This window comes from Tiliqua scincoides, chromosome 2, assembly GCF_035046505.1.
Source record: "Tiliqua scincoides isolate rTilSci1 chromosome 2, rTilSci1.hap2, whole genome shotgun sequence".
NCBI classification, from domain to species: Eukaryota; Metazoa; Chordata; class Lepidosauria; order Squamata; family Scincidae; genus Tiliqua; species Tiliqua scincoides.
The window spans coordinates 77849327-77866538 of NC_089822.1; the positions used below are offsets into that span (position 1 = coordinate 77849327).

General features: G+C 47.0%; 1 pseudogene; it reads left to right on the forward strand.

The window, feature by feature from the left end:
- The first annotated feature begins 15106 nt into the window (after positions 1 to 15106).
- Positions 15107 to 15223, forward strand: LOC136642251 (5S ribosomal RNA; annotated as a pseudogene).
- The last annotated feature ends 1989 nt before the right edge of the window (positions 15224 to 17212 follow it).

The following is a 17212-nucleotide window of genomic DNA, read 5'->3' on the forward strand; positions in this document are numbered from 1 at the left end:
TCCAGAAATCAGCTCCTACAGAGCAAGCTCTGAATTCTTTATCACTTAACGTATGTGAACAAATTGATGGAGACAAATGCAAACAATTTAAGATAGAGCTATGTCTATCGGATAAACTGAATTTTATAGTCCATTGGGACAAAAGCTTCTGAGAGGTTCAATAAGACCCAAAGGGTTTTATTCAGCCTGTGACTCTCTAGATGTAGTCAACCAGTGCTGCTAAGGCTCATTCACACAACCATCTCAGACCATGGTAACAATGAGTTTAACAGCCCAGTTCTATGGGCCATCTTGAGATCCACTGTTGAAAGAAATCTGGCCTAAACCTCATGACACTGTCGCACGCAGCAGTCACTGTTGGGAATGACCAGAGTCTATGCACATGCCAGGACTACCTATACACTCTGCCATTCCAGTAAAGGTGTAGGAGTAGAACTCATGAGCAGTTCAGGGTGGGAGTGGGCCAAATCAGAGAGAGATTTGAGGGGAAGGGGGGGAAGGAACTCAGTGACAGTTGTGCCCCCTGGATCTTATCCCCCTTTCCCAGCTTGGATTCATTCTCTTCCTCTTTTCAAACTTAGGTCAGCAAAATGGCTGGCATGGGTCTGACCAGACAGGCAGGTCTCCTCTTACCCATCATCTCCCTTGACATGATCCTGCTGCTACCAACTCCAGACTAAGTCTGGGCCAGCAGGTCTGCAAGACTCTGCTATATCTATGCTTACTGCAGAGAACGTGGGAGTGCAGAGCCTCCACATATAGGAGGCCCATTATTATATCCAGAGTGACACAACCGAAGACAGAATCCAAACTGAACTTAACAGTGAAGCAACCACATTCTGTTGAGCCCCTTCTCTTTGTGTATTCAGTTGCTATTCAATAAAAACCCTTAGCAGCAACATTAGTTTGCTTGTTCAGTCCTCCCGCAATGTCTTACCCTACTTCCCTGGGCGATGACCTTCATTCTTGGAACAAGATGGAGGTGGTGATTATGAATGGACTGAAGAGCATAAAATTGTATGAGCCAGGTCATTAGGAGCTGGGGCATAACCACGTACTCTATTATATTCCCTCAAAATGGAAAACATATCCTATGTCAGTAATAAGAGTGTTTACATGCATTAAGTGAATAGTGGGGGGGGGGGGGGTCCAAAAGAGAATTAATGACTTCTTTCTTTTTAAAAAAAAACACAGTGATAAAATCCCTTCTCGTGATAAGTTCATGATTCTGTTTAGTTTCTCCCAAATGGCCTCACGCCATCTATGGGCCTGCTATATTTGTAACTGTGCATATCTCATCAAAGTATCTGCCTATTTTTGGAAGGAGAAGTTTCCAGAACCAGAAGCAAGCAAAATCCTCACAACTTTGCTAATGACAACCAATTTGTGTTCTAGTTATGGAGTCTAAGAAGGATCAGAAAATAGTGACTTTACTTATAAAACTGCATGCCACAACCACAAAAAGACTCAGATTATTTTGAATTTTCCATTTGGGGTCTAGCAGCCCTTTCATCACCCCGAAAAGCTGAACCGGATGACTAACACAATGGTAGCAGTGAAAAGAAATCTCTTTGCCATCTTCTCCACAGGGTTGCCCTAACCAGTAGTTCTCAACGTGGGCCACATGGCTGCCTCTGGGGCAGCACACCCAGTAGCGCAGGTGTCCTTGGGAATAAGGGGCTTCTCCAGAGTAAGGGCTCCTCAGGAGTAGGGGATAGGTGCTGCCTTCAGCCCTGAGGCAGGAAGTAGGATTTGAGAGCCCTCACCACCTGTGGCTGATGACAGGGCAGAAGGGGTGGAGTCCTCAGGACTGGCTGCTGGGTTCATAAGGAGCCCAGCAACCAGAGGGAGAGGAGGCTGGGGCTTGGGCTCCTGGGGAACAGCTGGCGTTAGCCTTGGTGAACCCCTGGCCTAGTCTTTACCTGAGCCTTGTCTTGGAGGGTCAGGAGTTGCCTATCAGTCAGGGGAGGAGACTCCATCCCTACTGGTTATAAGGGGGTGGGCCCTACAGGGGCAATTCCAGCCACCAGCTCCTGGGGAGAAGAGCCCAGCCAATTGTACCAGCAGCAGGGTGCCCTGGCAGACCCTAGGAGCAGTTTGGGGAGCAAAAGGCACTCCTGGCTGAGGGTGCAGGGCCACTCCAGAAGGACCTAGCTGTGGGACTATAGGGGCAAAGCCCAAGGATATGAGACTGGCCAACCTTCCTCCTGCCAATCTCCAAGAGGACCAAGGGCCTGACCTGCACCCTCCACTCCTGGGGTTGTGTCACCGCAGCTCCTACTGACCATGCCTCTTCAGCCTTCAGAACCCCACACCTTGAACTGATATGTTGGCCAGCTGAGCCAGAGGACTTGATGGACTTCTGAACTGTGAACAAAGCCTACTCGAGGGGCTTGGGGCCTGGTGATATAATTGGGTCCCAATGAATGTTAAATATTTGTCCAAAGAAAATTGCCTTTGCCAGTACCATCAGCGCTCCCAGTGATTCTTCTCAAGGTAGGGTAAGTCTTCTGCCGGTTGTACCTTCTCACAGCCACCCTTGCCACCCTGGAGGGAGGGGCAAGGGGCAGACATGGACATACAGGGCCACACAAACTTAACGTCAGGCATATGTTGAGATGAAACTCAGAATTGGGTCATGAGCAAACAAAGGTTGAGAAACCGCACTCTAGTCTAGACAATGCTGTCAGATTTGGCCCAGATAATTCACCTGTACTCAGGCATTTCTTCATTCAGAAAATCAGGGGAATGGGCAAGCTCGATTGCTTCATCAGTCCTTTAAGGAGTCGTCAAAAAATGGTTCTCAGCCAAAGAGCATGTGTGGGAAGGAGAGTGAGTAGGAATTTTGAACCATCACCCAGGAATGTTGGTAGCGGGATGCCGGGAACAAATCTGTCAGAGTCCCAAAAGTTTGGAGCTCCCATCTCCGTTTGCGGTTGATTTGTCCAATGTGTTTCTATGTAAGGATTTTATTTTCCTGACTTCTTTCTCTCTCACACACACACTAAGCATTAAATAAGCATGACCTTCTTGATTTAAGAAACAGACTTGGTGGGTGGTATTTTTTCTTTTCCTTTTTTTGAAAAAGTAGCTTAACACAAAACACACAACAGAACCATAAAAAAAGGGGGCGGGCGAATACTCCGGTTGCACTGTTTGGCACTTAATGATTTGAATCCATCCCAAAGCCAAGCCACTGAAAAATCTTCCCACTCACAGGGTTGCAGAAGGTGACAAAGCCTCCCGCTTGAAAACATAAACTTTGCTTACACTTCTCTGGCTGCCAATTGTTCTCCCGCTGTAAATCACAACTTCTTGAAAAGTGCTGGGGGAACAAGTTAAAAAGGAGAGGTGTGAAAAGTCAGCTTCTCTCCTTGGAATTCATGTGCTCAGCAGCACCCACATGTAGTAAACACTCTTTTCATGCACTTGGCTCATCTAGTTATCAGACAGTACAGGAGGCAGCGGGGGGGGGGGAGGGGGGACATTTTCCAATTTGTCAGCAAGTTTCAGCATCATTAGCTTCTATATCAGATTTGCTACCATTCAAAAATGCATCAAGAGGCAAGGCAGGAAGAGCTAAATATCTTTTACTGGAATCTGTGGTCTGCAAGGAGATGAAATTAGATTAGCTCCATGGAAATGGGCAGGGTTTACGTTACCCACAGGGGTCTACCTGTCTCGAGGCTTAACAATGAACAACTTCACCAGCATATGGTAGAACAATGGATTAGTGACCGAGTGCTATTAATCCTAATAGATCCTCTTTTGAACCTCAGTTCCTGGTTTGGTGAAGAGGGGAGGGAGACGGCCCTCCCTGATGTGTCAGGTGAAACTCTCACTTGAGGTAAGGTGACCATGTGGAGATGGGCCTCCATCTGGTGATTTTCTTTTGTGAAATCTAACCAGAAGGTGTTTTAATGAGGCTTTTATAGCAGGCACCACCTGCTACTGATCTCCCTCCCCTCTGAAAAGGTATAATTGAGGGTTGGTTTTACACTATGGCTAGGATTTTAACCTTCGGGATTCATCAAGAAATGCAAATCCTTGTGGGATGTAATCATTCCAAAATGCCATTTTTTGGCTTTGGGTTTGGAGTGAAGCAGGTTATTTGCGGTCAGCTAATTGCAACCAGTTCTATGGTAGCTTCCCCCTTTCCACATGGATTAATAAGTGCATCATCTCCGAATTAATCATCCAGGCTGATGGTGACCATATGTCTTCGTTCAGTTTCCTTGCCTGTGTCTGAAATGGCAAAAGTGCCATCAGCAGGCAAGTACCGGAAGATTTATTCCTCCAAGTATCAATGGTTTATGCCCTGTGTGCAATCTAAATTTTAATAAAACTGCATCCTGAAATTTTGTTACTTAAAAAAAACAAACTCATAGGGATGGTTAAAATTAGGTATTTTAAACCTGACACCTGCTGATCCCGAAAGCCAATCCATCTATGTGAGCTCCCCTATCACATATCTTATTGGCAAATTCTGGTCCTGCTTTTTTCTGGAACATGCTGCAGTTTTCTGGAGCTTACCTAGGAGGGAAAATTAAATCCACTGCATACCTCACATTGTATGCAATCTGCTATTGCTAAAAAGTTTGAGAACCATTCCTTTAGAGCAGTGATTTTTCAATCTTATTTGTCTCACGGCACACTGACAAGGCACTAAAATGGTCAAGGCACACCACCAGGTTTTTGACAATTGACAAGGCACACCATGCTGCTGGTGGGGGGCTCACACCCCCCATTGACCCAACTAATAAATGACCTTCCCCCAAATTCCTGTGGCACACCTGTGGACCACTCGCAGCACACCAGTGTGCCATGGCACAGTGGTTGAAAACGGCTGCTTTAGAGTATACTTCAAAACATTGTGTGTGTAGTGGCTGAACTCCCCAGCCCTGTACCTCAGGTCAAAGGTCAGAAGGTGCCCCCCTCACAGGATGCTGCCACACCCCATGCACAAATTTGCCCCCTTCACTTACCTGGAGCGCATGGTGCCTTGTGCGACTCCAGGATGCATTGGGGAAGCCTCTTGAAGGTTCCTTGATGCTTTAAACTGCTTCTGGGAAAACAGAAGCACAGTTTCTGACCCCTCCCCCATTGGGAGCCTTGGAAAGGCTTCCACAGGGACCTAGGCTCCGCTAGTCTCAGCGCCTGGGGCATATGCCCCATCAAGTCAATGGGAGGTCCTCCACTATATTCCTAAGTGCAGAAGAAGTCATGCATCTGTGACATACTAGAAGAGGTTTGGAAGAATCACATGTTATTTAACAAATTGTCCACTGGTGAGTTCGGGGCTAGCTCATCCATGAGAGCAACTGAAGTTGTTGTTTCAGTCAGCAGAAACCTCTGCTCTTAATAATAATAATAATAATAATAATAATAATAAAACTTTATTTTTATCCCGCCCTTCTCCCTAACGGGACCCAGGCCGGCTAACAACATATTAAAAAAACAAATTTTAAAAACATTAATACATAGCAGATAAAAACATTTAAAAACACATTACAGAGGCCATAAAAACAGTAGTCAGATTAAAAGACAGAATAAAAGAGCAAGTCACCAAGGAATCAAGCCTGTAAAAACTAAAAGATGTATAAAAATGTTAAGAAGGCCAGAAATCAGAAGGCTTGTTTAAACAACAGTGTTTTCAGGCCTCGCCGAAAACTCTCAAGAGAGGGAGCCATTCTCAAATCAAGGGGAAGGGAGTTCCATAATGTTGGTACCACTACCGAAAAGGCCTATTTCTTGCAGCCGCCCCCTGGACCTCCTTGGGTGGCGGCACTTGCAAAAAGGCCTTCTCTGATGACCTGAGATGGCGAGCCGGATTGTACGGGAGTAGGCGGTCTCTAAGATATCCTGGCCCAGAGCAGTATAGGGCTTTAAAGGTCAAAACCAGCACCTTGAATTGGGCCCGGAAACGAATGGGCAGCCAATGTAGCCCCCGGAGGAGTGGGCTGACAGAGTCAAACCGCCTGGCTCCGGTGACCACACGGGCTGCATTCTGTACTAATTGTAGTTTCCGAACCGTCTTCAGGGGCAGCCCCACATAGAGCGCATTACAGTAATCTAACCTTGATGTCACCGTGGCATGGATCACCGTGGCCAGGTCTGCACGATCCAAGTACGGTCGCAGCTGGTGCACCAGCCAAAGCTGAGCAAAGGCCCCCCTAGCCACAGCCGCCACCTGGGAATCCAGGAGCAGCTGCGAGTCCAGGAGGACCCCCAAGCTGCGAACCTGCTCCTTCAGAGGGAGTGCAACCCCATTCAGAGCAAGCCGATAATCCAGCACCTGCATCGAGGATTTCCAAACCAGGAGAGCCTCTGTCTTATCCGGATTTAATTTCAGCTTGTTAGCCCCCATCCAGATCCTCACTGCTTCCAAACAGCGCTCCAGGCCCTCAACCGCCACCCTGGAGTCTGGAGGAAAGGAGAGATAGAGCTGGGTGTCATCAGCATATTGATGACACCTCACTCCAAACTCACTCACTCCCGGATGACCTCTCCCAGCGGTTTCATGTAGATATTAAATAGCATGGGGGACAGAATTGAACCCTGCGGCACCCCGCACCTCAAGGGCCAGGGTGTCGAACAGGCATCCCCCAGCACCACCATCTGGGACCGACCCTCCAAGTAGGAGTGGAACCACTGCAAAACAGTGCCTCCAACTCCCAACTCAGCCAATCGGCCCAGAAGGATACCATGGTCGATGGTATCAAAAGCCACCGAGAGGTCCAGCAGGACCAACAGGGACGCACTCCCCCTGTCCAGTCCCCGGCGTAGGTCATCCACCAAGGCGACCAAGGCAGTTTCGGTCCCAAAGCCCGGTCTGAAACCAGATTGAAAAGGGTCCAGATAATCCACTTCATCCAAGACCCTCTGGAGTTGGGCCGCCACCACCCGCTCAATTACCTTGCCCAGAAATGGGATGTTGGAGACTGGCCGATAGTTATTCAACACAGTGGAATCCAGGGAGGGCTTCTTCAGGAGGGGGCGAACCACCGCCCGCTTCAAGGCGAGCGGCAACGTCCCCTCCATCAAAGAAGAGTTGACCACCCTCCCCGTCCACTCAGCCAGTCCCCCCCGGGCCGCTCTAATCAGCCAAGCTGGGCAAGGGTCAAACAGGCAGGCAGACAGCCTCACACTCCAAAGGAGTCTGTCCACATCCTCAGGCTGCACAAGCTGAAAAGAATCCCACAATACTGGACAGGCAGTTGCCAAGGGGACATCATCAGACATTGTCAATGTGTCATCCAAGTCGCGACGAATACGATCGATTTTATCTGCAAAGTGTTGGGCAAACACGTCACAGCGGCTGACCGTGTATTCCTCCTGGACTACCGAAGGGGCCTGATGAAGGAGGCCCCGCACCACACGGAACAGCTCTGCCGGACAGCTATCAGCAGACGCAATGGTAGCAGAGAAGAACGATCTCTTCGCTGCTACCACCGCCACGGAGTAGGCTCTATAATGAGCGTGTCCGATTGGATTCATCACGAGTTTTCTGCCACCATCGCTCTAGACACCTGCCCTGCCGCTTCATCATTCGCAGCTCCTCAGTAAACCAAGGAGCCGCTCCGAGTCTGCGGCGTGGCAGAGGTCTCTCCGGAGCAATCTCATCCACAGCCCTGGACATTTCCCCATTCCAGAGGTCGACCAGGGTCACAGATGAGGCGCCAGTCTTGGCAGTGGGAAAGTCCCCCAGGGCCCTCAGGGAGCCTTCAGGATCCATTAGCCTCCGGGGGCGGACCATAGAAAACGGTCCCCCGCCTCTGCGGAGGTAGGAAGTCGCAACAAGCCTAAACCCTACCAGGAAGTGATCTGTCCATGACAACGGAGTGATGTTGTTCTCCTCTACCTCTAGATCATTGCCCCCATGCCCAGCTGTAAACACCAGGTCCAACACGTGTCCTGCTGTATGTGTTGGGGCCTAGATCTTCTGGGACAGGCCCATGGTTGTCATGGCAGCCATGAAATCCTGAGCTGCACCTGCCACAGGGGCCTCGGCATGAACATTGAAGTCCCCCAGCACTAACAGGCGGGGGGCCTTCAATGCCACCCCCGAGATCACCCCAGTCAGCTCAGGCAGGGAGGCTGTTGGGCAGCAGGGCGGGCGGTACACCAACAAAATCCCAATCCTGTCCGGCCCTCTCAACACCACATGCAAGCACTTGAACCCCGGAGACTGCTGGACAAGGCACCTGGTAAGGGAGATGGACTCACAATAGACCATTGCAATTCCCCCTCCCTGTCCCTGCAATCTTGGCTGCTGCAACACCTGGAAACCTGGCGGACACAGTTCAGAGAGACTAACGCCTCCCTCCCCATCCAACCAGGTCTCCGTAATGCATACCAGGTCGGCTTTCTCATCCAGGATCACATCCCGGATGATACAGGTCTTGTTATTCACCGACCTAGCATTCAAAAGCAGCAGCTTCAGATTCAGGGACTCACCACCAGGACCAACAAGTATCCGAGAATTGGCGGGAAGGACCAGAAGGGGAGATGTTCTGCCTACGATGAACTCTCCTTCTTCTGTAACAGCCTGTCCGACCCCCACCACCATATCTCCCCTGGCCTGTCACACTCTTGATAGTGGCACACTTCCCCTCCCCTAAGCTCCCTCCCAAGAGAACAGACATGTGGCGAGGCCCACCTTCTGATACTGGCCTGCAGGCAGATCCTCGGCTGTTAAAATAACTATTGCTCCACTCTCCCCAGCCTCAAACAAAAGGGGAGAATCTCCAATGACTGTTGATTGGACCACTGTTCAAGATGGCAGCAGATCTTCCGGGCACGAGCCCCAGGCTAAGAGCCCTTCGGCTCGCACCAAAGGCTCGCGCCTCTGGCAAGCCCAGCAGTGATGTAAATACCTGCCAGGGAAGGGAGGAGGAAAGCAATCAGGCAAGCAGGTGGACAAGCTTGCAGACTCCTTCCCTCTTCCTTCTTTCCCAGAGATAGTGTGCAGGAGAGGGCATCGGCCACCACAGCCATCTTCTCCACACATCCTCTTTCACTCCATTCCTTTTGGAAACCAGGGACTGAGAGGAGGAGGAGGAGCAGAGGTGGGTGGCTGGCACACCACCAGATAAATAAGATGGCATTTGGCACATAATCTCAGGTCTTGGACATCTTAGATCAGCCCTGGGTGAGTTGTTGTTAAGTGTGATGGGGACTAAGAGCCCACTGCAGGAACAAGACTGTGTGGATCAGATCTAAATCCAAGTTCAATTTGTGGGCTCACTGTGAAGTCATCCTGGAGGGTAAGGTGCAGCCACAGGATCTCAGACACTGGGAACAGTGAAGGTATCTCCTTCCAAAACCAGCCAGATATCCCTGTTCCAGATAGGGCTTCACTACAGGTGACCTATAGTTTTTTTTTTGCCAAGAGGTAACTGATTACAGTGTGAATCTAACCACTTGGTAAGGCCATTTTCAAGACTGTCCTGCCATGTGGTGAAGACCATCGTATCACTCCCCTGCTTTTCTGGATCTCTGATCAGGCACCAAAGTGTGGTAAGATTTTCTTCACTGCCTGGCAATTCTTGTTGGCATCCTTCAGTCTCGGAAGACTCTGGCATCGCATTCTGAATAGTGTTCTGGAACAGAGTAGCCTGGGTAAAGTAAATATGGAGGATAGACTGTTACCCATGCAGCAAATCCCCCCTCTCCACGTCGCTGAAATGGTCCAATGGAAAGGCAGAAGCCAATACAGTTGGTTCCAGCGGCATCGCAGGAGTTGCCAGAACGTGACTGTGTTCAGCCATGAACTGCCTCAGGAACTCCGGCTCCGGATTTTGCCTCGAGGTTGACTCCTGAAGCCTTTTCCATAACTGGATGTAGCCACAAGGCAGTGGTGGTTTGGGATCAGAGTTTTCCTTCTCTCAGATGAGCTGCCTTCCCAGGCTGGCGAGTCCCATCTACCTGGTGGCTGTTTAGTCGCCTCTTACGACAAGTACAGCCAAACTGAGGGCCTATTCTTATCCCCAGCCCTCAGGGGAAATACCATGCACACAACCTATTCATGAAGTGGCTATATGCCCATCCCAAGAGGGCTATTGCTTGATAAGAGGTCAACTGTGTGGAAGCTATGACAGATAAGGACCAGGCTCCAGTTCAATAGCAGAAAAAAAAAAGTCACTGGGGAATCCCCTATTCAGCAGGGTAAACCCAGGGCTCCCCAGAATTTTCACACCAAGGTCAGATACACCAGAGGCTGAGCAGTTCCTATTCTGCAGCTGAGGGTCTTGAAGAAAGTGGACATTCCCTGCAAATTTTGATTTGCCAGAATCAAGAACTGTTTTTGCCAGTGGTCAGGTGACAATGGGAAAGAGAGGTGTCTAATGGAATTTAAACTCCAAGATGAGGAGGAGTGGTGACTCTCAGGAAGGGGTGATGCTGAATGTTGACAAACACCATTCAGCTGTCACATCCAGTGACACTTTGATACTTTGCAGATCAGTGTCGTATAGCCAGAGGGCGGAGCACTGTAAGTACAGCAAGTGCTGCAATGCGCCATGTAAGTGCTCCCCCACTCACTGTCAGAACCATTTCGCGCAGTAACAGTGAGTGCGAGGGCTAGTGTACTTACCTGGAGCTCCAAGTCTGGGCAGGAGCCCAGGTCTACCTGCCCAGCAAACCTTGGCCATGGAGGCCAAAATTCAGTTAGGAGCCCAGGTCTACCCAACTGGTTGATCTGGGCTCTGGAGTTAAGGTAGTACTCATGCCCCCCCTCCCAAACACAAATACTGGATCCATTAGAATAAGAAAAAATACACTGAATTACATGTATCACACATCTTTTTAAAAGCACATGTATCATTTAAAAAGAAAGCTAGGGAACGCATTACACCAAATATGTTTCTGTGATCCATGAGCTAAGAATGTAGATAGTTTCAATGCTGGGTTTAATTAGGAACTTCATGTTAGAGGAGTTCAGCCAGCTACACTGTGGAGTACTGCAAATTACTCTCATGAAGCTCAGAATGTGTCATTCATTAAGACACTCTTCTAGCATCCAGGATGGGTTGTGCTCTTGCTGTACCACACAGCCTGAGGGAAGAGGAGAAGTGCCAAGCCATTATAATGGCTGAGCAGCAGAAGCCACTGTGGTCACAGGGCTAATGCCAACCCCAAAAGCATGTAACATCAAGTGCAGATGTTAACTTTGGCTATGGAACCCAGCATGTGGGCTTTTCACATTAAATGAGCTAAAAAAAATACCCAAGAAAAGTTTCATACTCCGTCTAGGTCATGTGTATATGTCTGAAAGGAGGCTATAATTCACACTCATTCATCTTGATCTTCAAGTTTTTTTCTTCAATTTTTTTTTTCCTTTTTGGCAGGATGATCTTCACAGGCTACTGTGAGTTCCAGAAACGTTGTGTTAGGTATAATCACCCTTTTGTATGAATAAATATAGTCTGACAGTTGCTATTAGGTGCATAAAATTTATCGAGATGAGTCCTCAGAGTTGGTCATGTAAACCATATAAACTTAAGTTTTGTGGAATCCACTGGGTCATCACAAAATATGTAGGTGAATAACAGGTCTTTTGGGTTGGAGTTTTCATTTGTGTGTGTGTGTGTGTGTGTGTGTGTGTGAGAGAGAGAGAGAGAGAGAGAGAGAGAGAGAGAGAGAGAGAGAGAGAGAGAGAGAGAGAGAGAGAGCATTATGACTTTTTCTGAAGATAATTTATGATTCAGGAACCTGAATTGCTTATAGCAGAGCTATTATGGCATTTTCCCACATTTCCCTTAGTTCAATGGTTCCCAAACTTTTTAGAGGCCCTAGAGGCTGCTGCCTGATTATAAATGCCCATGGGCTGTAGGCTGTAATAGTGATTGGGTAGCAGTGCTCTCTGCCAAGTAGCAGCTTATTTAACCCTTGATGCACATAGCCTAATCTGCCCTGTCAGTTTCACAAACCACTAAAAATTGGGTCATGACCCACTGGTGGGTCCCAGACCCACAGTTTGAGAAATACTGCCAGCTTAGTTATTTGGGGACAGTGTGAAGAAAGTAAAAAGTACCTTCTTACAAGCCAAGAGATTTAAGGGTATAAAAGCCTGGTAATATGATGCAAAATCTGGAACAGTTCCTTCTGTTCTCATGGGTTGGCCTGATATTTAGAGAAACGATAGACAACTGGAAGCCTGGGTGCTCACTCTATTCTCCAGGGCTTGCCATCTGACCCTCAGTGCAGTACTCTGTTCCAAGGAATCTCTCCTCTCCAATTATGATGCACATCAACCACCTTCTTTCATACAAAGGAAGCTGGCTTCTTTAATACCCATCCCTTCTAAACAAGGGCTCTCTCAAAGTCCTTCCATCATGTACTTCTGTGGCTGACTTTTATGTGTCTGCCAAGGAACAGGGAAATTGGAATAAGTAGGTGCAATTTATAAGGAAGAGCAAGTCAGTGGTTGGAATCAATGTGGTGTTCCTTCAACCCCACCTCAATTCACACATGGCCTTTTAGGAAAAATTAGTTGCCAACCAACTTGGGTCCAAAAGTGTGTCATTCTGAACTGTGGGAAACTCGGTTAGTTTATGACAAATTGTTGCTGTTTTCATAAACAGTATTCATGGATCACTTTGAGGGTTTTTTTGTTGTTTTTTGTTTTTTGTTTGATCTCACGTGCCTAGATTTGTGTCCTGACAAATAGTGGCAAAACATCCATGTGCCTTTTTTCATCCAATCCATTGATCAAGATTCCAATACCCTTCATTTAAACCACAAACTCCATTTTGGTTGGTGTACACAATGGCCCAGGAAAATTTCACTTGAATTAGGGATTTCATAGGTGGATCTTTCCAGCCAGCTCAATTAATGTTGCCAAAAATTTTGATGAATATCTTTTTTTCTTTTTTTTTTGCATCCTTCATTTTGTATCAGACCATTTACCTAACAGAAAAATCTTAAGTTCTGATTTATGACAGTGGGACAGTGCCCTGCTGCCACAAATCAGCTGTTGACAATGCACAGAGTAGTCTCCACAAAGGGACTGCAGTGTCAGAGGCCCCTTTCCATGGCTGGTGACCTGCTCCAGCGGAGGGGGACAATTAATGGATAGAGGATAGAGAGAGCAAAGAATGGGGCATATTGGTGAAGGAACCAGGGGTCATGTTGGGAGAGGAAGGGGTGGATCTGGTGGCAGTCCCATATGCCAGATCGTATCCTCTCTTTCTAAAACCATGCAGCTTCACACAATGTCAGAGCAATTTTTACAACACCTATTCAGCAAGATCCACTGCCGGAATGCTAGTTCTGGCAGCAGAGAAGCCCATTCAGATTGGACTGCTATTTACATCTGATTTGCCTTTAGGTCACCCCCACCACCATAGCATGTAGCACATACCTTTGTGGCACAGCTGCATGCTATAGCATGGCGGGGGATAGGACTGGGCTCTTGACCAGAACATACCTTCCACTATGTACAACAGAGGTACCTGGGCAAAAGGAAGATTGTGAGGGAAGATTGAAGACATCCCCTCTTCAAAACTGGAGTGACATGAGTTTAGCCATGAGAGCTAACTTAGGTCCTCTGTATGAAACAAGTTTGACATCCCTGGTCTAAGGTTTCAAAACTATGGTTAAACTGGGTTTATTTGCTGTGTTCTTATCTGCTTGCCTTGCTTTTATTGTTTTAATTGTTTTTATCTTAATTTAATGAACTGCGCTGGAAGCACTGATGTGCTAAAGGGTAGAATACAAATTCATTAAATAAAATAAATTAATTAAGATAACATTAGTGTCCATAAAACCACACTCAACAGTGATGCTGCTGACAGTATGTCTGACATCATAGCACACACAAACATCATATGAATACCTCGGCATCACCAGTCTGCTGTTTTTTTAAAACTACATATTTATTTAAATTCTGCCGAGAAAAGAATTTACAGTAACAACTTAAAGCAACATTAAAAAAAACCAAAGGCACCAATAACAATATCTCTAGGCTAGCCATTTAGAATCATCCCTGTTGTGATAAGTGTATTGTTACTGGTGGATTAAAAATAAGGGGTTCAAGCAAATCCAGTGCAGAAATGCTGGAGTTTACAAACGTCTTCTTAGCTTCTGAGGAAACTAGATTTGGTTTGATGAGGTTCTCCATGCCAAGGAGCTCCCACGCTTTGTGCAACAATGGATTTGCTGATGGAATTTTATTAGACCTTTTCCCCCAAGCTCTATTTCTGCTGCCATGGGAAGGAACTGTACTAAAACTGTATATCCTGTGAGCCCATTCTGGCCATGTGCTTAAGTGAGCAGTAATGTTTTCAGAGTATAAGGAATCTGGTGACTAGCTCTGTTGTTCTTTTCCTTGTCATTTTTCAGATTTCACATATTTTCAGTCAAAAGGTTTGAATCCTTGGGCAGCTCCATCAGACCTGTACAAATGTTCTTTGTCAGGCACCACCTTCCGACATAAGCCATCTCCTGTAACATTGGCAGGATTCGGCTCCCCATATTTTATGTTAATAAGCACTATAAATTGGAAAACTGCATAGGTGAAGGGGACAATGGGGCTCAGCGGAAGTCTGTCATTTCCTTGCACATCTCCAAGGCCATTCGCCTTCACTTTAGGTCTGAATGGAAGCACAGGTTAGGCTACTGCCTGCCTGGGATGCAAACAGTAGGAGAGTTTATGGCCCAACCCTTTCCTCCCATTCACTGGTGCAGCTCAGCCAAAAGGGGGATTTTGGCTTTTTTCCTTTTCTCCTCCATAAGCTTCCTGCCCAGCAATGGGTCTCCCTGGATATGTGAAATCTTTTATCTTGTGCAAGTCCAAGGACAGAAAGAGGGTGGGGAGGCTGTGGGAAAGGCGGCTCCAGCACATACCATCACTGCTGGATCCACCCCTTCTTGCAGCCCCCCCTGCCCCATTCCTCCCCCTCCCATCCCAAACGTTATTCCACCCACTCCCCGCCCTCTCCTGCCTTCTGTGTTGACTTCCTTGCTCTGGCAGGTGACCAGCAAAGTGACAACGCATGTGGGAAGACTCCAGCCCTCCTGCACAGCCAGGACATGCTTTACAGCCCTGGATTGTTAGAGTATCATCATGCTCCAAAGAACATCCTCACTGCATGCAGGTTTGCATCTCTGCAATTGTTACCCTGCACATGCCCAATCTCGTCTGATCTCGGAAGCTAAGCAGGGTCAGGCCTGGTTAGTACTTGGATGGGAGACCGCCTGGGAATACCGGGTGCTGTAGGCTTATACCATAGTCTTTCGAGACTGAAGGTTGCCAACCATAGTGTCCTAAAATGCTGGAGTGTTCTCTAGTAGCATGGTAATATGTATGCACACAATCCTACTTCTTGCATCTTAGGCAGGCAGCAGTACTGAGAGAGTTATCAAATTTTGCTAAGCCACAGTATATGGTTGGTGGGCTATATTTTGCTTGGTAGATACCATCTTCCGCAGGTCTGGTCTAGATGAATAAATCACAACAATGAGATGAACTATATGGTTTTGTCCAGGGATGGGGGACTCAACTCTGAAGACTCAAGACTTGAGTCACCAAACGTGTTTTCCCTGACATGTGACTCGAGTTACGTGTGTTTTGGAACCAGAAGTGACTCAGAAGTTTTTTGTCAGGAACAAGTGGAAACAGACTCAAAAACACAAGTCTTTCAGCCTGCCACTCTGCTTGTGGGGGTTGTGTGTGTGGGGGAACTGTTAGGTACCATTCGGCACTTTCTGCACTGCTGCACTCACTTGAAGAATAGCAAAGAATGGTTTACAGATGGGATGGGGACATCAGGGGAGTGTTAAATGAGAGCTCCAACACATATATACCCTACCAGCAGCTCTGCTTTTTTCAGCGGTGCCATGCCTGACTTGTTTACCAAAAAGACTTTGATTCAAGTCAAATGGAGTTCCAAAAATGCTCTGGACGAGTCCCTATGGCTGCCCATTAAGACTTGTGCATGAGTCGAGTCAAAGGGGGTGGGAGGAAGGACTAGACTCAAATCTAGCCACAGTGTATTGGCACATCTCTAGTTTTCTTCTGTACAAGCAAAACATTCCCACAAGGCTGGGCAGTGTTTGCATGAGAGGAAGCTATGTCGTTCATCCTGATTCTTTCCATTTAAATGTTATCAGATTGGGATTGGACAGGACATACCACAGGGGTGGGCTCTAGCATATGATTCACGCTAACTGGGCAAAGAAGCACCTTTCCAAAATGATAGTCATATTTTGCAGGGAGATGGCAACTTTTACTCCAGCTTTTCCACTGTTTCTCTGCTGGTGTGATGCATATTTTTATATTGTGAGTCCTTTAGTGACAGAGAGACAGTTACTTTGCTACTTTGTGATCTTTTTTGTTGCAAAGAGGTAGTTAAATCTTCACCATCATCACTCAGACAGTTCAACTGAAACAGAAGCCTCTCCTTGCTCAATAACATGTTTTTGCAGAATTATTATTAGAATATTCACATAGCGCTTTTCAACAAAAAAAAGTTCACCAAGTGGTTTACAGACAAAATTAATAACTAAATGGCTCCTGTCCCCAATTTTAAAATGATGCAGAAGAACCAGCAAACAACTAGAAAATATGTTTTCTAGTTTTCTAGAAAGTTCTAGTTTTCTAGAAAGTTCTAGTTTTCTAGCAAACTAGAAAATATGCTGTGCAGTGGTGAAGAGGGTCAGTTCCTCCCCCCCCCCCCACCGCTAACTATAAGGGGACCATCATATGAAAAAGTATCTCTTTGTCAAATTTGCAGGGTATTTGGTCGAAAATGGTGAATTTAGTCTTGTAGAGATTTTTTTTTTCTCTGAGTATTGATCTGGACAAATCTACCATCACCACCCATTATCTTCCCCTGCCTTTTTTTCCTTCTACAATGGGGTGTTCCCCAGCTGATGTGGTGCGAGTTTCCCCCATATGGCCGCAGGAAGCATTTTCTTGTAGTCAAGAGATAAAGTTACATTTCTGTTTCTAATGGCAGCCATCCAGCACTGAGACGAGGCTGAGAATTAAAGTGGCAGAATTGTCAATTCTCTGTTCAGATGGGTTACTGCAGACAGTAGTGCAGCTGGAAAGAGTTTGCTCATTGTTGTGCCCTGAGACTGTGGTTAGAGTTGGTTTTCTTGCAAATGTAACTACAAAATGTTTGCAGTTGGGCCACAGTATCCAACACGAATTATGCTTCGCTATTCATCTCAAGCACTGAAAGGATCCTGACCCCACATCAGGAAA